The sequence below is a fragment of the Stegastes partitus genome, unplaced genomic scaffold (assembly GCF_000690725.1).
Source record: "Stegastes partitus isolate 25-593 unplaced genomic scaffold, Stegastes_partitus-1.0.2 Scaffold1581, whole genome shotgun sequence".
In the NCBI taxonomy this organism is placed as follows: domain Eukaryota; kingdom Metazoa; phylum Chordata; class Actinopteri; family Pomacentridae; genus Stegastes; species Stegastes partitus.
Window position 1 is genome coordinate 100,886 of NW_007579312.1, and position 13,876 is coordinate 114,761.

The 13,876-nt window shown below is 41.9% G+C and overlaps 1 protein-coding gene across 1 annotated transcript in view; it reads left to right on the plus strand.

Moving 5' to 3' along the window:
* Positions 1-8,641: 8,641 nt before the first annotated feature.
* Positions 8,642-13,876, plus strand: part of hs3st1l1 (heparan sulfate (glucosamine) 3-O-sulfotransferase 1-like1) — a 25,535-nt gene continuing 20,300 nt past the window's right edge. The window contains exon 1 of the mRNA XM_008300739.1: positions 8,642-8,804. The gene's annotated coding sequence lies outside the window, so the exon portion shown is untranslated. The remainder of the gene's footprint in view (positions 8,805-13,876) is intronic.

Here is a 13,876-nt window from a genome sequence, read left to right on the forward strand (position 1 = left end):
GTGAGGATTAATAGATGATGGATGGATGTTTGTTTTGCTTTTTGCTGAGAGCTAGATGAGAACATTGATACCACTCTCGTGTCCGTATGGTAAATATGAAGCTAAGACCAGCAGCTAGTTAGCTTAGCTTAGCATAGAGTGGAAACATGAGTACAGAATGTGCAATATCAGCTAAATGTCAAATTCTTCAATATTTTATATATTTCCTCTGTTCAAACTTTTGTCATGGTTCTCATGTTGGGAGATTCCTCTTCTGACAAGCTTGTGCATCTTGTCAGCCAGTGTTTTGGTTTGTCCACACGCATTCACGACACCATGTATAAATCTTCATGAACCCTTAAGCACTCGTGCAGCCACAGAGCATCACACTCCTCCTCTGTGCTTCACTGTTGGAACGATGTGTTCACTGTGGTAGTCCTGCTCAGAAACAAAGGACTCCCAATATTCATCAGGCTTTTTTTTTTTTAATGTGCTTTGGCAGAGTTTAGCCTTGCTGCTTCTTGACAAAGAGCAAAAAATGAACACAATTCATAGAGATTGACATGATGCAATGTTCGTCACACGTTCTCAGCTGTCACAAACCCAGATATCCATACATACAGTCATCCTCAAATCTATTCATCCCCTTCCATTAAAGAAAAGGCAAAATTCACGATAGTCACTCAAGTAACTAGAAAGTGGAAAAAGTAATAATAAATAAAAATTTGCTAAATAATAATTTAGTGAAAGAAGTCGTTGCTTTTGAATTGGAGTTGAAAAGAATAATAATAAAAACAAACAAACAAACAAAAGAAACTGTCCTGAACAAATTTGAGCACTTTGCTGATGAGCAGTGGGCCAAAATCAATAGTTACAGAAAACACTTGATTGCAGTGATTGCCTCAAAGTGGTCAACAAAATATTAGTTTACGGGTCCCATCATGCTTGTTTGCTTGTTTTTTGTTATTTATTTTTTGAAATATTTCTATTGAAGCACAATTCAAAAACAATGTCATGATTTTTATTAAATATTTTTTGTCATTTATTTTTGTCAATTTCAATTTATTTCACTGACAGCTGTTTTTTTCCTTCTTTAATGGGAGGATATGAATACATGTGAGGATGACTGTAAACCCTGTGCTGAGTCTAAGGCCTTTATCCTGTATCCTTTTTCTATCTCTGTGAAGCCTTGCAGATTTCGTTCCCCTGGAAATTCTTTTCCACGTGGAGCCATGATGCAGATAGACACAGCCTAGATTTCCAAAACTGAGGTTAGTTTTTACAGGTCATTTTATACCATGTTCATGTACATGTGACTATTGGAAATTACACTTGATTTGACTTTATTTTTTTTCTTTAAATGTAGTGTCAGTGATCACAGGTGTATTACCTTTTATTGCATGTAGTTTTTACACTGGGGTCTATACATTCAATATAATAATTCTTTAGCTTATGAGAGAAAATATTCTATTTGTCAGCTTTGTAATAATGCAATTACTGAGCACTGATTCCATTTTGAGATATGTGACATTTAGGTGATATTGCACAGAGGCGTATTCATGTAAACTATAGTTAGCCTGGCTCTATCGGAAGCTAATAAAAACCATCTACCAGCGTCTGCAAAGCTCCTTAATGAACATTTTAGACTCAAAACAAACGGTATAAACGGTACGTTGGGGCTTTGTGCAAACTATTTTCAGTCTTTATGCTCGACAAAGGTAACCATTCCCTGGACGTATCTTTTTATCTGAGTGTTTTTCTTTCAAGGGCTATTTAAAACCCCAAACTAAGATCCAATTAATTTGAAATCAGATTCATCGCTCTCTCATCTATTTTGATGCTTTTTCAGTGCCTCCCGTGAGACACACAACACAGGCTTCAAACATACCTCATAGGTCAACACTTTACTCTCCTCTGTGATTTGGCTTTGTTCGCAGGATTATCAGAGCCCTCTGCATTTTGATTCATCAGTAGTAGGTCAATGAGCTGTTGAGTGGGAGGTCACAGCTCTCCATCCCGTCCACCGGCCGAATAAAATATTTCATCACCACGTGTGGAACCGACGGCGCGGCCTCCGCTGTCACCATGGTGATTGAATCACCTCACGCCAGGCGGTGGTTCCTGCTCACAGAGTCGTTCTCTTCATACGCAGTAAGTAGCAGTGAGCAATCACAATGAATGACCCGGAGTGTTGGCTTTTCCTCTCGTAGAAAAACATGGTGAGAGCCGAGCCAGTGGTCAGAGTTACAATGGAGGTGTGAGTCATTTGAGAAAGGTCATGTTCTGTTTTGCGTTTTTTTCAGGACCGGACTCTAAAAGTTCAGACAGAGCGAGTACATGTTACGAGTAGTTCATGGATATAAAACGGCTCTGGGCGCTGACATGTGCGAGTTAACTCAAGGAATGTTTGCATTTTCACTTTTAGTTTATTGTTGTGATTTTCAACTTTTATTGATGTTGATTTTAGCTGCTGTAGGGAGCCTTTATCCAGAAAAACAACAACAACAACAAAACAGTACAATACAACTGTACAATACCTGCTTAGGACAAAGGCTAGCAAACAGATTTTACTCAGTAGGAGTTTAACAACCGTCTTAAAATAAAACCTAATGTTGCTCCGTATCTTTAAACTTTTTTGCTAATAAATTTACATGAAGTTTATAATGCGACCATAGACTGTATAAAAGATGGACGTAGCTTCCGTGACGTCACCCGTTGGTTTCTGCACTGAGAAAATGAAGCCAGGGTTTTGCTACTTCCTGGTTGACATCTTGGATTTTTGGAGCCAGTGACGCAAAAATCGTCGGAGGGGGGCGGAGCCATAGGAGCAGCGATTGGTCAGACGGATTGAGAGGCGGGCCCTCTCTGCCCCGCCCACATTTACCGCCTTCTGCTCGCTTCATCTGTATGGTCGCTGCCGACTGTCAATCAAGCCAGCCACGCCCCTTGCCCCGCAAAATGTTGATGATTTTTTTAAAAATTCAGTATTGATTTATTTTCAGATTGGCCACCTGATCTCTGGATTTGATTATGAAAACTAATTTTCAAAAAATCCTGAGCTGTAGGAATGCGGTATTTTGTGATCTGTGATCACTTCTTTTCCAATTCATTTCTATGGGAGCCAGGGCTTTTTGGAGCCAGGACTAGTGGACGTAGTGATATTGCAGGTTTTTGACACTTCCGGGTCGGCTTCATTTTTCAGGGCCGGTTGCTACGTCCATCTTTTATACAGTCTATGAATGCGACGATATCTCTGCTGCCCCCGAGTGAGCTAATTTGTCATTGCAGCTTTATGCGAATGTGCCTCAAGTGAAAAAAAAAATGCAGTTTCTTTTAAAAATCTGTGGGACAGTTCTTTGCTGTTGATCAGATGGTTTGTAATATTTCTTTCTTTATAAGCCATAGTGAGCCAAGCCAGTGTATTGTGCATTAAAGCACTTCTGGTCCAGCGTGAATATCACCTGACAGCCTCATTCGTGCCAAATGAGATAACACTAGCAAACTCATGAGATTTTTTCACAACTAAAAAAAAAAGAAAAAAAGTGACAAATATAAAATCTTCCTGGCAGCAGCTGTGCCTCTTTCCCCTTGTAGTGATGCCTCAGCGTATTGTCAGTATGCGAAGACATCTTTGCTAGTGACTGCAGTCGTCTGTACAGATGGGGCACTGGTTGTTCGGAGCAAATAAACACAGCAGAGTGTAAACACACAAATTTGACTCTTGGAACACGTTTTTAAATTGGGATACATGAAAATCCTGTTTGGCGAGAGCGCTGTTCAGAACTCACATTATTCACTCCGCATGCTGTTAAAGGGGTCACCGGGGTCAAATGATCGGTTTGTGGCCATTAGATTGGAGTATCAGAAGTCTTTTATAGAAATACTGAGGAAGAATATCAGTCCTGCTTTCATCGACATGATATGCAAACAAAAATAGAATTGGCTTAGTGTTCACCAAGAGCCTCCTCTGATTTCCAAATGTTTAAATAAACATGAAGCGCATGCCACAGTTGCAACCGTTTGGCAAGACGCGCAGTGCCAAAAGCAATAGAAACATTCCATTGTTTTTACTCCCCCATTAAAATATCTGAACATGTTTGAAGCAATAGAAAATATGTTCGAACTTTTGATTAGGCCTAAAAAGGAAAGAGAACAAATTGACTAATTAGCAGCTCGACTGCATTTCTAAACAAACCGGCGTCTACGCTTGTTTGAGTTAACGATGAAATTCAAGCATCTCTGTAGGTTTGGATCAATATTACATGTTAAAAAACACTTCTACAGGATCTTAGGAGTAAATACTGTCCGTCTAGGAGCAGTGGGGATGCTGGAAACCCAGTGGTAACCTTGTGAATAAAATATATGTTAACATATCTGCATTCACGTAAGACAGTCGAGTTGTTGCTACATCGCTTCAAAGTTGGCCATCCTTTAGTCACATCAACCAGAAAGCATCATCGTATTGACAGTTAAGGGACAATGAAATGCTCTGAAGGAAAAACTGCCACTTCTAGCCAAAACAACATTTCAATCATGCTGCATGTAATCCAAAGCCCAGCATGGGGAGGATCACCCTCAAACATAATAGGTTCCCTCGGCTATCAAGACATCAAATCTGCTTTTAGTGGGTCTTGATAGAATGGTATCAGTACAAGCTGATGCAACTCGCTGGGGAATTATGAAACTACGCTCAGCTTCATCTGCCCAATGAAAATTTCATCAGCGGGAGTCTTTTCCAGGCCAGGATGGGACGAGTCTGAACGGCACCGATGCAGCTCTGTGGCTGTGCCATGGAAACAGATTACACAACATGCAGCACAGACAAACACAGCACAGTCAAATGACATAAAAACACAGTTGTAGAGGAGCCAGTGGTGAATAATTTAATTCATGTTGGGGTCAGTGTCACATATAATCCATCTTACAGTGATTCACGGGGATGAAGTGTAAGTGAAATGAATGGTATAAATCCCTTTTTAATAAATAATAGCTTAATGTGCGATTCTCCTCCGAAAAATGAACAATATCAAACGTGTGAGTTTGAAATAATACTTTTATCTGGCAAAATGTCTTCGAGTCAGCATGAAAACTTTCTTCCGAGCTTGAGACCTTGTGAGTCAAGGTGTGCTAGCTGGCAGAGAGCTGTAGGTTATCACTGCTGCTCTGCTCGGGAGCCTGATAAATTATCAAATACATCTACATGCTGCAAAGTACAGCCTGCAACTGTTCCCATCCCTTACACCCCAGCACTCCTCAAAGTAGGGTCAGAAACCCTTGGGGTCCTAGATTTCCCATTTCCCAACATTTTTTATCTAGCACAGCACTATATTTTATTAAGAAGGACAGAATTTTAGTTTCCACTCCCCAAACTGTTACCCCATCACTTGAAAGTGCTCTTTTGTGCTCAATTAGAGCTAAAACTGGCTTTTATTTTCAGAGTCAGATTCCCATGTCAGGCGCGCTGCTGCTGACTAGGCTGTGCCGTGTTCACTGTCCCCATTTCTCAGTATTAAAATCTACATACAGCAGCCATCCTTTGTCCTACAAACACCATACATTTTTAAGCAATCAAATATGATCTCTGTCTTTCTGCCTCCAAAGGTGGACTGAGCTGTTGAAATATAAATGCACCCTCGCGCTGCCTCATTTTAGGCATCCGGCTGCAGCATCCAGGATTCTGAGACAGCCTCCTGTAGGAAGTGCAGTCAATGGGGATGTTAGACACACACTTCCATTATAAATGGGGATTTTTGGATTCACATGTTGCTCCCAGGCATATCTGACCCCTTCTTTGTAAAAGAGCTTTGTCTTATTCAGACACTATCTCCCACCTGTGAGGTGATGAGTCTGTTTTTAGACTCACATGCAGATGCCACCAGAGGGAGAGAGAATCGCTAAAATCTAGCAATGTTATGTAAATGAGAAAGGGTTAAACTTTCGGTTTCATTTTATTCATCATGTGCAGAGGCAAAATGGTAATATGTGAGAGAGCCGTAACATGTGGCGATATCTGTAATGGGCAGCTAACCACTGCCATACAATGTTCTGTAGCATACACTCACATAATAGCGCAGTTATTACCATGCTGTAGACGACAGACCAAAAAAAAAAAGGTAAGACTGCAGCTGCTTCCATTGAGGTGGAGCATACTGGCATGGTTAAAGTCCCTATATAATGATAACAATCATAATGCTCCACAGAAACAGTTATTTTATCACATTTGCTCCCAGATCAAAACATTCCTGGTTACAGCTCATTTCTACTGCACGGCCAGTCTCGCGCCTGAGTCAGGCATCTGTAATGAAACGTTCTATACTGATGGGAGGGGTTTCTGAATAACAATTACTCCCTCCATAGGAGCAGGAGGGGTCACTGAGTGGTTTGATGAGTGTGAAAATGACTTGAGTCTCAATCCATTTGAACGCCCATGGGAGATTTTGGAGTGACATGTTGGACCCAGCTGTCTACTATTATCAGAGCAACAAACGAGTTGTTGTGGCGGCCCATCGTCTTAGCAATTCACACTTTATGTTGATTTGTCCTCCGGCTTGTAAAATTGGAATTATGCTTCTCTTTGCTGCAGGTAGGTGAGAGTGCATGGGGTTTACTTGGGCACTTTTCTTTTAAGTTTGTATGTTGAGCGGTTTTGTTTGTTTTCATCTCTATTATAGCCAAACGCTGTCAGGAGCTGAATTAAACCATCAGCTTCCTGCAGGATTCATTGAGATTTCGCTGCTCTGAGAGTCCCTGCAACCAAAGGTTACCCATAGTGTCGTGCATTGTTGGTAAAGCAAAACTCAACTTCTCAGCAACACCGAAAATAGTCCCAGAATTCTAGATGCAGGAAAACAAAGTGTCTTAGGATGGTGTTGCCACCACGTGCTGCCAAAACAGCATCAGTGCATCTTCACATTGATTCTTCAAATGTCTGGAACTTTACTGGAGGGGTGAAAAACCATTCTTCCCAAAGATGTGTTGGACGAATGATGGTAAGTGCTGGTTAAAAGTCCAAAATCTCTCACAGGTGTTCAACTGGGTTGTGATCTGATGTCTGTGAAGGTCAGAGCAGATGATTCACATCATTTTCAACCCATTCAGAGTCCCATTGTGGCCTACTGATGAAAGCATTCTCATCTGGGAAGATAACACTTCCATCAGGATGGAAATGTTTCATCACAGGATAAAGGTGATCGCTCAGAAAAACACGTCATGATTTGCAGAGGTCGACTCAAACCACACCGGCAGAATGCCCCCTACAGCATAACAGATGGTCAAGGGCTCTGGTTTTTCCTTTAATTTGTCACCTGTCTGTGTTTAAAGGGCACCTAAAGTGGGTGCTGACCATTTGTCTAACTTTCAGAAAGCAACAATCTGACACAGGACAGCCATGGATCAGGTGGTAGAACAGATGATCCTTGGAAGGAAAGGCTGGTGCCCGTTTTTTCTTGGGCAAGACACTGAACTTCAAGTTTCCGGTGAGCACCTTTGCATAGCAGCTCTACTGAAATCGGTTTGATTCAGTGATTGAAAAACCCAATTCTGGTTAAATGACACTATTTCTTTGCTCCGTGAGCGGTCCGCTGTGTGAACGTGAGGAACCATACTGAGTTTGAAAATCTAACTTCAGCTCACTTTTTGTTTTATTATACTACTATTTAGAACACTGTTGTCGCGAACAACCAAATGCAACACTTTGAACGCCCTCCAAAAAGAGAGCGTCTGAAACTGCGCGCCCCTTATCTCCATATTCAAATCGTCTCCTACGACACCTGGCTCCTCGCTCTGCCAGTGTGGCCATTTGGAGCCGCTATGGTTGATTTCCAGCGGTCAGACATCACATCACCTTTCTTTTGTAGTATAACCCGGACCTTGGTCTCTAGAAAGAAAGCCTGTTTATGGACTGAAATTCAGGCTGAGATTTTGAGCCCCGAGCTAATAACGCCGTCAGGGTTGTCTCACCTTGTAGCGGAATTTGATGCCCTTTTACTGCCCCTTTAATCTCCTCTGGTACCGGTGTTTGTTTTGTTGCTGCAATATTTCTACCAGAACTTCTAATGGTGTGATACTTAGGGCTGATGTTATGATGGCCTTGGCAGGCTTTTTCTGCTGCCAGTACAATGTGTCTCTTTGTAGCTGAAGTATCTCTGCAGTTTGCTGTATGTCTGTTTTTTTCTCCAAACATGCAGTCCTGTAGCATGTTATAACAATTTAACATTATTATTTAGTAGATAGGGACTTTTTAGTCAGTAGATGTTTGATTGTGATAGTGTTATAGCAATTTTTTTATGAAGCTGAGCACCTGGACACATATATTCACACACTGTTATAAGCAATAATACTGCAAATCCAAATATAAATTCAGCATTTGTAGCTGAGAGCAAATGATTAGATCGGGATTATTGTGCTCAAGTGAAGTGCATCTCTGCTGAGGCTGAGGATTGCAGAGTCTCAGTGAGGAGAGCACCTTGCCCTGATCATCTGACGGCAGACGGCTCCTCCCCGCTCCCTCCTGTCTGCTACGCAAAGCGGAGGCTTGGACACAACTCTGCCCGCGTTTCTCCACACAGGCTCGTCTGCGTGCGCCGGAGACGGAGTCGAGTTATCCACTTTGACTAAACAAGGACTCCGTTCCTCCCTGGTGTCTGCTTTCCAATGAATCAGTGATGAGAGTGGCCGACAGGAGAGACGGACGCTTCTCTTCTTTTGTGGACCGGCGGTGCGCAAAAGTGCGCTCCGTGGCTCAGCATCATCTTCATCCTCCGCTCCTGAGATCAACCCGAACCCAAGAGGCGCGCTGAGATCCTCACCGAAGCCCCCCGTGCGAGGTAACCACATTTTCTCTCAACATTTCCTCCTACTTTGTGTGTGTGTGAAGCCCTCCTCAGCATACGGAGGCTCACACACACACACACACACACATGCTTTTTTTTATGCAACACTTGAACCTCCAGCGGCTGACAAAAGGATGTTTTATTCCTCTGAATTCATGGGGCGATTAATTTTATCAATTATTAAGCTAGAATAAATCCAGTTATCGCCTCGCAGCAAAGCTGAATCTGACATTTTGGAACATGATCATTCACTCATGTGAAATGAGAGCCTTGTCTTTTCCCTGCAGTTCACATTTAAATCTTCTGTAATAGAGTATTGATCAAACTAATTAAAATGCTACATCCAATAAATTAGCTTTATAAGCTCCCAGGAGCACACTCTTCTGTATATCCTATGGGCTGTGACATATAAAATCAGCTTCCAATTAACTCTTTTAATTCATTAAAAGTTTTGACAGAATTTTTAAAAAGTTGAAAATTGGAGACGTTCACAGAAGTTTTGGTGGCTGAGAACTGAAACATCTCACGCTCTTGATGTAGAAACATGAGATCAAGTCACTGGTTGGAGTCAATCAGACAAGAGCAGCTAATGATAATTGCCACTCTCCTGTTCTTGGTGAAATGTAGCCTTGATGTAGCTTTGTTTTCCCCTCAGCATCACAGCCCCTATATCTGCCACCACATCTACCCAAGTGAAATTCCAGCAGCCACATATTAACGTCACAGGATGCAAATTGCCACAGGCTGTGCAATTCACCTTTGATTATGAGCATGTGGGTGTTGGCTTATGTGAGCCGGTGCTTCTAGCTGCAGGATTTCTCAAAGGCATAAGCCGCTATTTGACTGGAATAAGTTCTCTGATGAAATTTAAATGAAACGTACTGTTTTACAGCTGCAGCCTCTTCCCATCCCATGGCTGAAAGTGGGCTTTAATTGGTCTATATTTAAAACAGGTTCAATCTTTTACAGTCTTTTAGTCATAGGCTGCACAGCCATGCTCCTGAAAGTGATGTGGGGGTGTTAATGTTCTGACAATTACTTTACCGCTCATTACATTGAGAGGTGCAGTATGTGTATGTTTCTCTTTAGGTTTTCTCATCTGCATATGACTGTACTTTACTAGGGAAATTCATTTATTTAGTTTATAGGATGCATAAGATCTTGAGAATCTGTGCAAAACATATCAATTAAATGTAGTAATACAATCAAAGGGTGGTAAAAATAAATAAATAAAAGCAATATAATTATAACTAACAGGAGATTCCACTAGTTAGAAAGTAAAATGGTCAGAAAACTGGGAAGCAGGCTGGAAACAAAAAGGGCAAAAGGTCCACATGAAAGAGGGGTCACCCTCATTATTTTCATACCCGACTAATCAACATGAATGAGGCGACTGTATCTGGAGCTAAACTGGAACAGAGACTTTGTTTGCTTCATTTTCTGCCAGAACCAAATGGGTAACTAAAGGTGAGCCGGATGGTCTGTGAGATCATCCTGACAGTAAGTGTTTACGAGGCTGGTTGTAAAAGACAATAGTGGTTTGGGGAGGTGTTATGATTTCTAAATCCCTAAAGAAAACTCAAGGTGTCTCGGTGATATATTGCCGGACAAACACACAGGGTCAGTGTATGTTACACCGCGGAGCGAGCAGAGTTTCACGTGGGTTGGATGGAGAAAGAAGGAGGAGGAGGTGGAGAGAGAAACAGTTTCTCGTGTACAATTTCCTGTTATTAGGTTTTTGTTTGATGGAGTTTATCCAGTTGGCTCCACTCGAGCAAACAGGGGGGTGGAAGAGAGGAACAACAAAACAAAAGTGCATTCTCTTTTCCTCAAGTTTTCCTAATCAAGAGCAATAGAAAGTAACAAGAGAATGGAATTAATATTTGATGAGGTTATGTTTGCTGAATTAAAGGATGAAAACCATTAGCTGAGGCATATGGGATATTTGTTAAAAATGCAAATGAGTTCCAGAGTATTTCTCTTTTTGTGGTTGTGGGGGTTGGCTGATTTTCCCGCAAGAGATAAAAGAGCTTTCATGAAGGAATCAGCATTTTTCTGCTGTGAGATGTGCACCGTGCAGTCTCAAGGCTAGAGAATATGTACTTAAACCTTCCTTTTGTATATATGTTCATTCAGTTTATTATGTAGATTGGTTAGTTATTTCACTGTGGTGGTAGCATCTTTACCAAACACTAATTTGATTGGTGCGTCCATCATCTATTTGGCAGTTTGGAACATCACTGTAACGTCATATAACTAATTCAAGGCTGTTGTCTTTTAACCTTAACTAGGTTCTACAAAGCCCTTCACAGTGTATTTCTCCTTCACCCATACACTCAACAATGGTAGCAGGGCTGCCTTGTGAGGACACAGCTGCCATCAGGAGCATCTTTAAGTCCTCTGTTTTGCCCAAGGTCTCGCACAACGCAATATCAAGGCTTTAAATTCTGTATTGAAGCAACACACGAGCTCTGTATGCACACACAGCACAAGCTTTACTGTAAATATGAATATAAACATGACTTAGCTGCGGCCGTTAGCAGAAGGCTAAAGTAGAAGTAAATCTACACTCAAGCTCAAGAACCACTACAGCACAGTGAGATGAACGGCAGAGTGCAGTAGTTAGTGGACGTCAGATGTTATGCTTCTCCAGATGAGTCAATTTTCCTTTTTTTTGTGTGTTTTTTTGGTTGTGTTGCAGTGTAGGCGGTTGTTGCCAAAGCTAGAATAGTAACTTTTCCCGGTGGATTGTGTGCAACTGAATCAGGCTTTACACCATCTCAAGCACATCTGCATTTTTACGAGCAGCCAATAGGAATTCTCTCTAAAAACAACCAAAAAACAGTGACTGGAAGTTTGCCATGACAGACCAGATTTCCTAAAGCCTGAACATGGAGCCAAGAGGTGGTGCTGACCTCTCAGACCACTTGAACTACAAGATGCTGAGAAAGTTCGAATTTTGACGCCAACAAACAAATACTGCCTACCCCGGCTTTATTGAATTTGCATGTTGAGTAACGCATTTGTGTTTCCAGTCCTGGAGTTACATGCTGACATCTGAGGTCACAGAACTTTCCACTGCAGAGTTTCTAACTAACCTTCTTTCCTGGCACAGTGTGAGAAAAACAGCTCTGAGTGTGCTGCTAATGACTCATCAGGTGTGGAAATAACACGCATTGAAAGTAACGCCAGGAGAGAATCACTGCTAATGTCTGCAGCCTGAGCTAACTATAGCAGGCTAGTCCGTTTAGCTCGATTTCTTCCGGTTTCACAGTGGAATACACACCCAGCAGAACGATTAGTCTTTGCAAATGTTTAATGTTGTAAAGTGCTTGTTTGTGCCGGTGTAGAGCGTCACAAAATTGACAGTGCAACTCCTTAAAGTGCAGCTCTGGCGCTCAAATGACTTCTTTCCACCTACTGCCTGAAGCTTTGTCAACAATTAGGCCCCAAAAGGATTTATTTTAAATATATATATAGACACAACACAACATAAAAGCAACATATAGTGAGGAACATGTAATTATAAGTTTGACTTCTCTAGTCAAAAGTCTGTGGGACAGTATGAAGAAGTGGTTTCCTATTGTAACCATAGAGACTGAGAATCATTATTTCCTGTGCAGCCATTTAATAGAAGCTGTCAGCTGTCATGTGCTTGATGATTGACTTTGATCCGAGCTAATGATCGCTCTGTTCATCTCGGAGCCTCGGTAGTTATTCGTCATGCTCTCAGCCATAGCCAGAGCGTATGCATGATTTCAAAACCGAGCCGTTTGACCGGAGAGATTCTCAACTCCGCCGGCTTCTTGATTTTGGATATTTACACCGCTGTGATTAGGTCACTCGACTACAATCACTCATCCGGCATTGTGATGGTAATGTCATACAGAGGCTGATTTTTTTTGTGTGTGCCTGTAGAGTTGGCTGGATCCCCTGTCTGCCTCCCCCGTGGACTGATTACTGATCAGACTAGCATTTCATATCAGCCTTGTGGGGGGAAATTAGAGGATTAGCAACAACTTCATGCTTATTCCCTACATATCTTCCAGGCCTCCAAATCCTGTGGAAGCCATTGTTATTTTAAGTAGCTTGGCAATTGAGCGTGGAGGCAAGCTCTAATTCTCCCAAGTCTTCGGAGATGCGGCGCGGCAGAAAGCTAGCGTTTTGGAGCTACCTCCCCTCGCTATTCATGTTCTTTCATGATGTAAGAGTGAGCGACTGAGAGAGGGCCTTGTAGCTTGCTGCCAGGACCTCTTCACTCCAATCCTTGGTTCATACATAATAGATAAGTCACTGTAACTTACAGTACAGGGGCATAACTAGGCTAATGCCCGGATTTGCATATTTGTGCCGAATTCCATAATTCATGAGCGCGCAGCAGGCAGCGATCCAGGGTGCAAGGAGCCACCTTGGTCCACATGATGAACACCATACATCAGCTCCTTGTGCGCCAACAACATGGAAATTAAAGGCAAGCGCGGAAGCTGTCTTTACCGCGCACTCGGGAGCCGCATCTTCATCATCAAAAGAGTCTGAGCTCAGCCTTTGGGAAAGCCTTATTAGAGGCGCGCAGAATCTGATGACAGAATCAGACAACAGGCTTTTTCCTGCTAGATTTACTGCCGTTCTGAAATAATGGGACAGGGTATGAGTGGGTGAAAGAGGAGACAGCAGAGGGCGGTGACACCTTCTATTGAACAGATTTCACGAGCCACTTTTTCATCAAGAGGTTCAAGAAAGCCTGACGCTGCCATCACCGGCAAGTGATATGAAGTAGATTTATCATTCCACTTGATGACGGGCTAAGTTATTTATTCATTACCTTTGTTCTCTGCCTGCCTGGGATGAGTAGGCACATGCCAGGCACATCCCTCATTATTAAGGATCGTGTGTCATACATCCCTTTTATATATATATATAAAAATATAAATATATACTTATTATAATTGTTATTAATCTTGTATACTTTGTTATTCCCTGACTGTCTGTGCTTCTTTGTTACAAAATAAAAAATTGCATTAAAAAAAAAGCTTCAGAGCATCACTGCTGAGAGCTCCCTCTTTCGG